Source organism: Tiliqua scincoides, chromosome 7 (assembly GCF_035046505.1).
Source record: "Tiliqua scincoides isolate rTilSci1 chromosome 7, rTilSci1.hap2, whole genome shotgun sequence".
NCBI classification, from domain to species: domain Eukaryota; kingdom Metazoa; phylum Chordata; class Lepidosauria; order Squamata; family Scincidae; genus Tiliqua; species Tiliqua scincoides.
In genome coordinates, this window is record NC_089827.1 from 56,211,285 (window position 1) to 56,225,354 (window position 14,070).

The window sequence follows — 14,070 nt, forward strand, 5'->3', positions numbered from 1 at the left end:
AGCCTTACATGTGAAAACACCCTTGGATTACATTCTCTCCTAGCTGGACTGTTGCTTCTCTTACCCACTGCCTATAAAAGGTCCACAAGGAACCTCTACATGGCTTCAGCCTCTTCCATTGCAGTTTTGAAACAGAGCACCCAAGGCATTCATATATGAAATATTCCATTATATAATAAAAGTACTTCTGGGGGAAAGAGTGAGGTCGCTTATTTGAAGCCATACAACGCCTCAAAAGTATGAGCAAATGGTTTAAGTCTCTTAAGCGGCACTACAGGAGCATTACAAGGGCAGGCAAGAGAATCCCTTAAGTCTGTTGCTTCACAACTTCATCCTCCTTTTCCACCTCCGACATCCTGCCTACAGATTTAAGGAGGTCAGCGACAAGCGTCAGCGTTTCGGCTCCAAAGACCAGCTGATGGATGGTAGCCTGGGCATGGTTGGTGACCCTGAGAAGGTTCTGCAAGGCGACATCCACGTGCCGCTTCACAGCTCCCATGTTGGTGGATTGGCCTGATCGCAGGCTGTCGTTTTCCAGCTTGTAGCAGGTCAGCTCAGCCTGGAGGAATGACATCTCCTGTTTCATCTTCTCAATGTCACACTCCGCTTTTAAAGCTCTTTGAGTCATGGCCTGGAGATTTTGCTCTGCCTGCTGGACCAAAGCTTCCAAGTCCTGAGTGTCTTTCTCGTCTTTATTCATTGTGGCTTGCAGTGTCCTTTCAAGGTTTCTCACCATCTGTGTCTGACTTTCTGAGAAGGTCTGGATCCTCTTGATTTTCCTCCTCAGCATGCAGTTTTCTTCTTTAAGCTCTTGGTAGCTCAGCTGTGGCGACCCATACTCCACATTACCTATAGGTTCTTCATGGGCAGCATAGCTTTCAGCTGCCTTGGTATGAGAAGGACACCCCATACACATGTCATTCTCGGTGAAAGGCCATGAAGAAAAATTATCCATCCCTGAAAGGCTGGCTGAGTTGTAATTGTATGGGCCACACTGGGCCATATTGGTGACCCTAGACATATGACCTTTGTCAAAGACAGATGAGTCTCTTTCTCTCCAGTCATCATAATCATCATCCAACAGGTTATCAGCAACTGTTGCCTCCTTGTATAATGGATCTTGAAACTCCAGACTCAAACCTAATGGTTCTGGAGACAGAGGAACTTCTTCAAGAACAAGGGTCTGCCTCGCCATTTTCTTTCTGTAATTTCTATTCTTTGTTTCATGTTGTCTCGCTGTGCAGCGGGTCTTATTTTTATTCAGAACGTTCAAGGAAAATGCGGGTGAATCATCTGAATCTTTCAGCTTATTGTCTCCAGAGCTGATGAGACTCTTGACATGATCTGGAGGAGATGCTAGATGGTGGTGGTAACAGGGCTGGATTTCCTCTTCCTCCTGATTCAGGCTTCGGGTATGTGAGCAGCCTGCAAGAGGTGGCCGTGGCATTTTAGGGGCCCAGTTGGCATCTATAGAGGTTTCATTCTTCCAAATTTAGCACCAGGCCAGGTCCCAAGTCTTCTCTGGTTGTTTTGCCAGCCCTGTTGAATCAACTGTAATGCCAGTAGTGTTGGCCTCAGCGCAACACAATGGTCTACTGAAGCATCTGAATCTTTACCTTGAATGTGTGTATATCTTTAATAGTGGTGGAAGCAGAAGTAACCTTGATCTGTGATGTCACTGGATGACAGTACTTCATTTTGTGACTTCACTGCCTTGGGAGAGGCACACAGCTAGAACAACTTTTACAGTATTTTCAGCCATGTTGAGGTATACCAATGATGAGGAACACAACTGATTTCATAATCTCATTCTGAATCCTCATATATTCTTGGTTAGGCTACATAATATACAGTATTTATATACCGCCTTTCTTGGTCTTTATTCAAGACTTTATTCAAGGTGGTTTACATAGGCAGGCTTATTAAATCCACGCAGGGATTTTTACAAATTGAAAGAAGGTTCTCTCTTTCAAGAACCGCCACATTCAAGATGTTACACTCCGATCTGGTTTCACATTCTGGCCTCCATCCTCCCACGCTCCAAGCAGATGGAACAGCTCAGCTGCAGCTTGCCAGCTGCTTCAAGGTCGCACGGTGCCGGTGGCCTCGAACTGGCGACCTTGTGGATGTTAATCTTCAGGCAAATGGAGGCTCTACCCTCTAGACCAGACCTCCTGCCCATACCATGCCTTCAGGGCTAGTAACTAGTTAGAACGCTAGACTAAGATAATGAGACCCAGCATCCATAGATGGGTTGCAGCCCGAATTAAGTTGGGTCACATCCTTGATATAACATTTGTTCTATTTTTTTTTTTGTTCTTTAAAAACAAATAAAATATTGGGGGACAGAAAAGAAGAAGGGGAGAGTATTAGGGGGGATAAGAGCAAGAGAGATGTTTATACAAACTACAAATTTATACCAGTTTTATACTAGTTTAACTGTAATGGGCTTCCTGCACCAAATTTTGGGAATTGTAGTTTATTGCTAAGAATTCTACTAGAAATCTCCCCAACTAAGTTCCCAGAGTTCCTTACAGAGAAGGAATGATTGTCTGTTAAACAACATGTATATCTGTAGTGTAGCTATGCTCTGAGACTATGGATGATGGCCAACCATGAGCTTAATAATCCTACTGGTTTTGCTGACTGCCTGGGACTAGAAAAGCAAGGCATTTAGCAGGCCACAAAAAGTAGCGGGTTATTTAGCTTGTTGGATACAAATTATGTAGGCTTACCATAGCTGCAAATGCTCCAATGCCCTCTTATGCCACTGTCAACCACAACACACACACTTTTTAAATAGAGCAGATGCTCTGAAATGGTATTGTTGGGTAGTGTTTAAGCACACATTGGGAAGGAGAAAGGGCTGTAGGGGAGGAACCGGGGAAGCCCAGAGATCAAACAATGATCAGATTTATTAAAGAATTCATTTGTTAATGAATTCTGAAGCTTCTCACTATAATTGTCCTTTGAGGGTGCTGCTAGATATGACAGTGGTTTGACCCCACCTTGGTCATGCCAAACCCCTTTAAAGCACAAGAGGGGGAACAGAGATTTAAAACGTAGCATGAATAGACGGGTTGGTGAGCTGAACCCTGTCCTGTCTGAACCCTACCCTGACCATTATTATTATTATTACTACTACTGCTACTACTACTTGCCCAACAAATGTTGGTAGCTAGATTTGGCCCGGCCTGTGAATATCGGGTCTACCCTAAGGACCTGGGATATTCACAGACATTTTTGGTAAAATGTGTGCTGTTCCAAGTAAGGATGGTGACAAAGATGATTTCTATACCACTTTTCAACAAAACTATGCTTCCCCTAACATTTTTCCTCAGCTGATTTTCTCCCAGTTGGAGCTACTTTCCAGTCATAGAACACCAGTCATGGGAGAAGCAATTATGGGCAGGTGGGAGAAGCACAGGTAGGGTAAGGACCAGCTCCTTCTCTAGTTTTCCTATGATATCCATTAAATCTCTCCCCACTTCATAGTGAATCAAAGGTGACCCAATCCTGACACACAGATCTGCCATGATCCTGTCTAGCTTGGTGCTAAAATTGTTCTGTGAAAATGTAGTAACTCTAAGGCAAGAGGTGCTATGACCTGTATTGTTCTTTAAAAGAAAAAGAAAAACTTACCATTTCAATGTACAACTAGTATCTATTCATTTTTTTTTTATAGAATTCTGCAGTTGATTCATAAGTGCAGCACAATCTTACAAATATGTCCTCAAAAGTAAGGCCTACTGAATCCAAAATTGCCTTAGAGACACTTAGGTGTTCCCAACCAAGTTTTCCTCATAACGCGCAACTGAAAAACCACTTTACATGCGCTGTGATTTTCTTGCTCTACTTCATTGACTATCAGTTGTGGGCAGGAGCAAAATCCTAATGTGATCATTTAAATCATGTGATGCATTTTTTCCCCCAAGTGCACATTACTGGGGAGACACTGGAGAGCACTCACACATCTCCATAACTTGTAGTTTGGACTTAAATTATATAGAAATGCAGCTCTAGGGTGTTTCACATCTTTTGGGCCACTCATGTTAAATGGGTGTGTTTTGAGGCAGCCCAACAATGAGGTGCAGGGTGCAATCCTAACCAACTTTCCAGCACTGACCTAGACACAATGCAGCCCCAAGGTAAGGTAACATAATGCCCTTACCTTGAGGAGGCCTCCTTGACTGCTTCCCTACTGTAAGATGCAGCGCACACCCCATTGGCACAGGTATGTCAGTGCTAGAAAGTTGATTAGGATTGCATCTGCAATGAGATGGATTCCTCAGATTTTGAGTGCCAATAAAAGCATCAGAAACACAGTTGAAAGGTCAGGACTGTAGGGCACAGCTCACCTGGAAGTTGCCTTGCACAACAAGCCCTATTGAAGTGAACTTGTGTTGTGGAAGAGCAGTTTCAACGAGGTTACACAGAAGGATTTCTGGGTCGGTTATATCCTGAGTAGGAGTGGAGCAGAGATACCATCCAGGCATTCCACCTAAGGCACCAAAATATCTTGGGTTGACCTCAGAGGGTGAAGTAGATGGAGTGAACTAGTATTCACACTCAAAATGTAGAACTATGCATAACAAAATTTCATCAGAGGTCAGGCCAGATTTGAGTGGCAGCTATACATGCCACTATACATTCTATACACTATACATTCATGCTATAAAATGTCCAAGATTCAATTTCCTTATCTTCACTCAAAAGGACTTGGGTATCAGGGCTGGAAAAGACCCCTATCCTCTGAGCTGCTGCCAGATGCAGTGGACAAAATTCAACCAGAAGAGTCAATGATCTGACTCACTATAAAACAGCTTTATATGAACATAAGAAGAGCCCTGCTGGATCAGGCCAAAGGCCCATCTTAGTCCAGCTTCCTGTATCTCACAGTGGCCCACCAATTGCCCCAGGGAGCACACAAGACAACAGGCACAATCTGCATCCCGGTGTCCTCCCCTGCATCTGGCAATCAGAGGCAGCCTGCCTCTAAAACCAAGAGCTTACACATACCTGCTATGACTTGTAACCCGTAATGAACTTTTCCTCCAGAAATGTATTCAATCCCCTCTTAAAGGCATCCAGGCAAGATGCCATCACTACGTCCTGTGGCAAAGAGTTCCACAAACTAATTACACGCTGAGTAAAGAAATATTTTCTTCTGTCTGTCGTAACTCTCCCAACACTCAACTTTTGTGGATGTCCCCTGGTTCTGGTGTTATGTGAGAGGGAAAAGAGCATCTATCTACTCTGTCCACCCCTACATGATTTTGTATGTCTCAATCATGTCCCCCCGAGGAGCCTCTTTTCTAGACAGAAGAGGCCCAAACGCTGTAGCCTTTCCTCATAGGGAAGATACCCCAGCCCAGTAATCATTTTGGTTGCTCTCTTTTGGACCTTTTCCATCTCTATTATATCCTTTTTGAGATGTGGCAACCAGAACTGGACGCAATACTCCAAGTGTGGCCTTACCATCGATTTGTACAGCGGCATTTCAGTATTAGCTGTCTTATTCTCAATGCCTTTCCTAATGATTCTAAGCATGGAATTAGCCCTCTTCACTGCCGCTGTACATTGGGTAGACGCTTTCATCGAGCTGTCCACAAGGACCCCATGATCTCTCTCCTGATTTGTCACAGACAGCTCAGAACCCATTAGCCTATATGTAAAGTTTTGATTCTTTGAAACTCACATTGAAACGCATCTGCCATTTTCCTGCCCAGTCTCCCAGTTTGGAGAGATCCTTCTGGAGCTCTTCACAATCTCTTCTGGTCTTCACCACTTGGAAAAGTTTGGTGTCATCTGCGAACTTGGCCACCTCACTGCTTAACCCTGCCTCCAGGTCATTTATGAACAGGTTGAATACAGGTCCCTGACAGATCCTTGGGTGGACAGATCCACCTCTCTCCACTGTGAAAATTGTCCGTTGACACCCACTCTCTGCTTCCTGGACCTCAACCAGTTCCTAATCCAGGAGAGGACCTGCCCTCTAATTCCCTGACTTTGGAGTTTTCTCAGCAGCCTTTGGTGAGGGACCGTGTCAAACGCCTTCTGAAAGTCCAGATATATAATGTCCACGGGTTCTCCCGAATCCACATGCCTGTTGACCTTTTCAAAGAATTCTAAAAGGTTTGTGAGGCAAGACTTACCCTTACAGAAGCCATGATGATTCTCACTCAGCAAGGCTTGTTCGTCTGTGTGTTTTAAGATTTTATCTTTGAGAGGCATTCTACCATCTTAACTGGAACATATGGTCAGTGCACTGGCGAACTTGGGGGGGGGCTAATGCCCTGGGTGGCACTCCGTGGGGGGGGACAGCACCACAACCCTCCCTCAGTACCACTGTTTTCTTTTAGGGGCAATTTTGGAGGACTTAGAAGGCCTTTTATGGGATTGGGAGGCTGCCCATGCTCTCCCTAGTCCCCTGAAGGCCTTCTGAGACCTTCAAAATGCTGAAAAACAGCACTTCCAGTTTTTGTAGAAAACCGGAAATGCCTTTTTGGGGGCAAGGGTGGCATTTTGCAGTCCTGTGCCCTCAGGTGGCACCAGCCCAAGTGTACAATTGCATAAATCTGCAGCTAAAATTAGAGATATACATTCCAAACTTCATTGTTCTATTTGATTTTTTATGTTCAAGAGAAATAGCAGATCAACAGAAAGTGCCAAACATATGAGTTAAACCAGGGTCTCCCTTTGCTCAACCAACAACATGTTTAGGGTATGAAGAGGGGAATGCAAACAAATGTGTCTTTTAATATAATCATTATAAATAAACCAAGTATATGCTAATAGTCCCCATCTGTCCTCTCAGTGATGGTTAATTGACTGATTTCTGTAGATCACCGTATTCCCTGGTGCTTATATAGAAATTTTATCAACATGTCTCTAATTGATCACATTTTGGGATAGGGAGGGTGGTGCTTTTTTCTTAGTAGCCCTAGGAGCAGTGCAAAAAAAAACAACAAATCCAAACCAAACAAACGGTTGGAAATGAAACCATCTTCAGAGCGTGACTCAGAGCTATTCATAGCTCCATAAAGCCAGCTGCAGCATCAGAGACAGAAGGGTTCTGCCCGTATTATTATTTCAATTACCATCTGAATTAAAAGTTTGAGCCGTGATCGGCCCACATGGTGGAGGGAAGGAGGGAGAAAGTGCAGAAATGCAAGGGATGTACACCAAGGCCTGTAAGATGACACAGCCAGCATGAGACATAGAAAAGGGTTACAAAACCCTTGCCACCTCCAGCTTCTATCCATTCCCACTGTGAATAAAGCACAGGCCATACATATCAGCTCATGTTTGCATAGGTCCTTCACTCTGAAAACAACTTGGTACCGTCCCGTCCCCCCCAGGAGAGCCACTTCTAGAAGGGAGGCAGGATGGAAGGCATCTCAACCCTGCCCCCTCAGCTGCCCAACCTGCAAGTTTTGTTGCCACAGGGAATGTTTTCTCCTTGCCTCTTTAGGATCTAAGATGGCAGTGAGAGGGCCAAGCAGGCATAAGCCCTCAGAGTGCCACATTTAGATATGGAGTTGCTGGTGCTTATTCAACACAATCTCTAAGATAGGAAAGGGTTAATTTCCACCCACGATCTTGGAGTCACCAAAATAAAAATTTTGCAGGCTTGGCCCAGAGTCAGGAAGCCTGCAGAGTTCCACTGTGGCCCTTGAGCTGCTACCCTCTGCTGCCAGGAATATTTCCCAATGGTAAAGAGAAAAGTGCATGAGATGGATAGACTCAACCATGGCCAGTCTAGAGCAGAACAGAAGGTTGTATCAGTGCCCTGCTATTTCTCTGCAAGGCTAGAAGCCATTGGTAGGAAGCTTCTCCTACTCCTATCTCTTCACAGACTGCTTCTCATATAGGACAAGGCATTTTGCCAAAGGCCCTTCAGACTCAGAGCCAGCTCTGTATCATTGGGGGATGGCAAACTTCCTCTTCTAACAGAGGTCGGGAGATAGGTTTAGCCTTCTCCCATCACTGGTGTCCCCATGGGCATCCTTGTAGTTTCTGCCATATGACAGGCTGCCATTCAGTGGTATGGGGAACAAGTGTTGCTCTTGGGGACAATGCTGCAATGAGAGCAAAATCCATCTCAGTTCACCTGACCTTGGTTGGCTAAGCTTCCATCAAGAGGGATTCCATTTTTCTCAGGGGCATTCCTTTACTTGCTCCCATACAAGTGAATGGCAGTGATCCACTAACATGACTGTCTGTCATGTGATATGGGAACAGAACAGGTGCCAACTTCTGAACTGCGTGAAATCTTAAAGGAGCCCAGGATAGAGAACAGGACTGAGACACTTGTTGGACTTTTTAGAGAGTCTTGCATTGTTACTTGGGGGGGGGGGGCTCTCCAAAGTGGCAGATTCTGAAAGAATCTCTGAAGGATTCTTAAAGAGCAGCCAACTGTCAACTTGATTATTACATTTTACCACCATGGGGAGTAGGTGCCAATTGGCATTCCTAGTTCAGACACCCATATGTCTTGTGGTGATTCTGGACACAATCTGCAATGTATCCACAGTCTATCCACAATGTATCATCATTCAAGATGTCATACATGGGGTGGGGGGGAATAAGAGAGCAGTCTGCTATACATATAAATGGTAGTGCAAGATAGCACCTTGGGAGGGATAATTTCACCACCACACTCTACCAGTGTAACACTCCCACTTGTGTGTGTATGTGTGAAATCAACATTACATATCTGCACAGGTCTTAAAAACACCTTCTGCCTGTTTATACCACACATCAAAAGGCCACTAGCAGTATACTAGGAGGCTGTAGAGGTGTTCATTTATACACTTGATCATTTACGTGAGAATATTTACTAATGACAAGTAAATCTTCTCACAACCATGCCCCCCCAGTGATTCACTGACATTTATATAATTTAGGGTGCAATCCTAACCCCTTATGTCATTGCTTTCCAGCCAATGAGACTTGTGCAGCATCCTGCAGTTGGGTGACACTCACGGAGGCCTCCTCAAAGTAAGGGAATGTTTGTTCCCTTTCCTCAGAGCTGCATTGTCCTTATGCCAGTGCTGGAAAGCACTGACATAAGGGGTTAGGTTGGCGCCCTAAATAATGCAGCTGCCTATATAGAACAAGGATGTTTTGTGGATGCTTTGCTACCAACTTAGTAGCAGATGCTCTGGATTATTTGATGTGTTGAGGAGACTGGAATTCACTGTGGTCAATTATTACTGTAAATTCACTTTTCCTTCCCACAAAGTGTCACGTTCATGGACCCACAATGATCTCTTCTGAAAGTGCAGCTGCTTTTGGGGCACAATGTGGCCAGTGCTCCACACAAAGGCAAACCACTTTAATAGCTGTCTAACTATGCTGGAAAAGACAAACACCAGCAGTGGGTGGGTGTGAATCCGGGCCAGCTCAAGATCTCCTGATGTCTGAGGCAATATGCCAAATCTGCCTTCTCTGGTGATGTGCCAGCCTCTGCCCCTCCCACTTTCCAAGATTCAAGCTCAGCACTCCCCTCCCCTCCCCAGTTCCTCTTCCTCTCTATTGCTCTCTTCCTTTTCCAATCCTGACAGCAGAAGGAGAAGGAGGGACAATGGAGGCAAGTAGGTGGACGGAGGTGAACATCCCTCATCAATCTGCTGACCAAGGTGACTGCTTCGGTTGGCCTCATGGATGGGGCAATCCTGGTGTGAGCAGATAGTCGGTGCCTCACCCTGGGAAAGGAAAAAGTTAGCGTACAAATCTATAGCCATGTAGTACCAAATTAGAAACAGGTGGTGATAAATAATGGCATTACTTCCTGTGTGGGGGAAGCTACATCGCTATACCTATAAACTCTGACAATGCTCATATGCTCCGTTGTGCCAATAATAATAGGAGATATACTGAAAAGCTTAGAAAAACACCTGTACATGTAAGCGAAATTACTCTATATCAGGGGTGCCGAAACCCCGGCCCTGGGGCCACTTGCAGCCCTCGAGGCCTCTCAGTGCAGCCCTCAGGAAGCCACCAGTTTCCAATGAGCCTCTGGCCCTCCAGAGCTTTGCTGGAGCCCACACTGGCCCGACACAACTGCTCTCAGCGTGAGGGCGACTGTTTGACCTCTCGCAGGAGCTGTGGGATGAGGGCTCCCTCCACTGCTTGCTGTTTCATGTTTGTGATGCAGTAGCGGCAGCAAAGGCCAGCCTTGCTTTGTGCAAGGCCTTCTATAGGCCTTGAGCTATTGCAAGACCTTCATTCATTCGTATAAGTTCATCTTTAATATATTCATTTATGTAAATTTATTCAAATTTTAAATGTAAATTTATTCTTCCCCCCCCCCCCGGCCCTCGACACAGTGTCAGAGAGATGATGTGGCCCTCCTGCCAAAAACTTTGGACACCCCTGCTCTATATCAGTGGTTCCTAACCTTTAGGAGCCCGCGGACCACTGAAGCAAAACTTGGGATTGTCATGGACCGCATGTGGTTATGGAGAGTCTGGTCTCCGCCCTCTCTGGTGGTATGTCTTCCAAGTGCTCCCCCACGGACTATCAGAGAGGACAAAAAATGGCCTGCCCATAGCCACAGCTGACACTTCAATGGTTATGGCTGTAGGCAGTCCATTCTCTGCCGTCTTTGGCGGTCTGTGGGAGACTGCTTGCATGGTGAGACACTAGAAGTGATCAAAGGTGATTCTTTTCTCCTGAGATCTCACAGACCACTTCTCAGGGTCTTGCAGACCACCTATGGTCCATGCAACCAGTAGGGAACCAGTGCTCTATATGAACTGCAAAAGGCAGCTCGACTTGGAACGTACACATTGTGTGGAAATACTTCTAAATATCCTAGGTCCTTGGAAAGGACTCAATATTTAGAAAACACCAGCCACCACCATATGAATTGTGATTAACATCATCATCATTTAAAAGCATCATATTTAAAAGCATTTTTATATATCAGTTTTGTTGTTCTAATAAATTGTGAACCATTTGTGACTTTTTTGAGATAAGATAGGGTCAGTAGCGTAGCTAAGGGGGTGCAGGGGGTAGCATATGCACCAGGCTACAGGGTGGGAGGGGCTACAGCATGCGGGCTGAAGGGTGGGGGGGCTACAATGCGCGGGCAACAATGCCCGCACACTTATCGGGCTGCTGCAAGGCATACACAGGAGGAGAGAGGCTGCTGCAGGCATGCAGCAGGAGAGAGGAGATTGGGGGGGGCAACAGTCAACTTACTCGCTCCTCGCTGCCATTCCCCACCCCCAGCGACTTAGATTGGGCTGCAGGGGTGGAGATGGTGGTGATGGCAGCAGCAGCAGCAGCTGGGGACTGTGTGGTCTGCTGCTGCTTGCCCTCTGCGACTGCTGTGATGTCTAGCAAGAAGATGAATCTCTGCTGTTTTGAGGGGGGGCAACAATTTAGCTCCAGACAGTCACACAGGAGGGAGGCATACAGGAGAGAGGGGAGACTTAGAAGCCCAGCCCTATGCATGTCTACTCAGAAGTAAATCCCATTATAGTCAATGGGGCTTACTCCCAGGAAACTGCATAGGACTGGAGCCTAGGTTCGGCTGCAGGCCCGGACTGGCAGCCAAGAGGGAACTGCTTGATGTTGCTCCTCTTCCATTCTCCCTTTGCCTTCCCTCCTCCCTGCCTGCCTGGCTGCGATCTCGCCCGTGCCAGTTGCGGTGGGCTTGGGTGCCACGATCTTCCCCTCCAAACATTGTCAGGCGGGAGGGAAGAGCTGGAAACTAGACACTCGGTGCTGGGACCAGTGCGAGGCAGGGGGGCAAAAGTTTAGCCAGTGCGTGCCGACAACTGCAGCCCATTCTAAGTTGCTCACCAGGGTTGCAATCTTATCCACACTTTCATGGGACTGACTTCCAAGTAGGCAAGCATAGGCTTGTGCTCCAAGGCTGCAGCCGTATGCACACTTTCCTGGGAGTAAGCCCCATTGAATGCCCCTCAGAAGAGAGTGAGATGAAAAATTAAATAGGTAAATAAATAAATAACTCAACTTAGTTTTAATTCATACTACTTATGGCTTAATCCTAACTTTCAACAAATACTTGCTTTTTCAAAATGTTAGTATTTCTCACTCACTTTAATTAATAAAACAGACCCAATTTAATTAATTAAATTTGATTTCATTGTGGGGCGGGGCTACAAAATGTTCTTTGCACTGGGCAGCAAATGGCTTAGCTACACCACTGGATAGGGTGTGCACTGGATAGGGTAGAAAGGTTTAAAACGAATAAATGTAAAAAATGTATTCTGCACATTAACATTCTAATGATGTTAGCCACATAGCCAAGCACTGCCTGCATCATGGGCTATTTGAGCACACCAGGAGTCAACTTTGTGTAATGTACATTAGAAAGAATGAATGGGTAGAGGTGAGAGTGTTCACAGCCTCTGAACAACTTCCTAAAAATTCACAAAAAGGCAAGGCATGTTTGAACACGTGGTAGTGCAGGAAAAGGCACTGTGTCATGATATGCCACTAACTATCACAGACTATGCACTAGTGAACGTGCAGCCACAATCAACACAGTATTTGCTAAGACTGTGAAAAATGCATTATTAATTTGATTTTGATTTTTCCCTGTAAACTGTTTTGTGAACTTTTCGTTGAAAAGTGGTATAATAATAATAATAATAATAATAATAATAATAATAATAATAATAATAATAATAATAATAATAAATCTGGGTAAGAATTATTTCCCGGCTACAATATATACACCACTTCTTTAAAGAAAGGTTATGTCCCCTAACTACCTATAAATACATATTGCTTTCTCTAAACAAAAAAGTATGGAAAAGATTGGAAATCTCTAAACAAAAAAAATATTTAAAGACTGAAAATCTCTAACTAAAAAAGTATGGAAATCTTTATTTCTGGGCCATCTGTTGAGTCTAGTTGTACAGGTAGTTGGTTTTAGCACATGGAGACAAACTGTGTTGGTCTACTTAAATATAATAATCACTATAAACCATATTTCTCAACTAAAAATTCATGTTGTGGGGTTCAAATGATGGGCCTAAGGTTAAAGAGAATTATTTCGATAAAACAGCATCATTTTGGTACTGAAGAAAAGAGCATACCCAGATAATTTGTCTCATCAAATAAGGGGTCAGCATCAGCGTCTACTGGGAGTGGGCAGTGAAAAAGACAGAGAAGATAACTTAAAAGAGTTATAGGTGGGCTAAAGCCTGCTAGCAAAAGCATCTGACTGACCCACATTCCCCTCTGTACCCACAGGGAGATCTTTTTCACCAGAGTCGGAAACATCACAGAATCCATTAAGTAAGCTGTGCATTACGAGGCTGTGAGCACAGGAAGTGGCCTTATGCTGTGTCAGACTAATGGTCCATCTAGCTCGGGGTTGCCTACACTGACTGGCAGTTGCTGTCCAGGGTTTCAGGCTGGGGTCTTTCCTAGCCCTTCCTGGATATGCCAAGAATTGCACCTGGGACCTCCAGTATGCAAGGCAAGTCACAAGCAAGTTTATCACAAAGCAACAGTCCCTTCCCAACTGTCTCTGTGTGGAAAAAAAATATGCTTGGGAACAACAGAGAAGTAGAAGCTTTCAGGTTTCCCCCCCCCCCCCAGTTTTATAACAAACCCTGTTTTTAATCTTTCATATGTGTCAGAGATACAGAAATAAAACCACAGTTGAGGCACACATGGCCAGATGCTCTGCTGGTGTGAAGTCCAGCTGATTAACATCGCTGACAGTCTGGCCCTTACTAGCAAGTATACTTTGCTTTTCTTTTTGCTGTGACTTAAAATGAAGATCTCTGTTAATGGCTTATGGCAGGGTGTCAAAATCTGTTCCATACAGAGGGCCCGAACAGCATTCATGATGCCTGATGAGGACCAGAAGTGATGTCATTAACAGGTGATGACCAGAAATAAGCAATTATGTCTGACTTAGGAACACATTACAGTTAAGAACAGGGGTGTCCAAACATTTTGGCAGGAGGGCCACATAATCTCTCTGACACTGTATCGGGGGCCGGGAGGGGGGAAAGAATTAATTTACATTTCAAATTTGAATAAATTTACATAAATGAATTTATTAGAAATGGA

General features: G+C 44.8%; 1 pseudogene; it reads right to left on the reverse strand.

Moving 5' to 3' along the window:
• Positions 1 to 307: 307 nt before the first annotated feature.
• LOC136657553 (endosome-associated-trafficking regulator 1 pseudogene) lies at positions 308 to 1,447 on the reverse strand (annotated as a pseudogene).
• Positions 1,448 to 14,070: the final 12,623 nt, after the last annotated feature.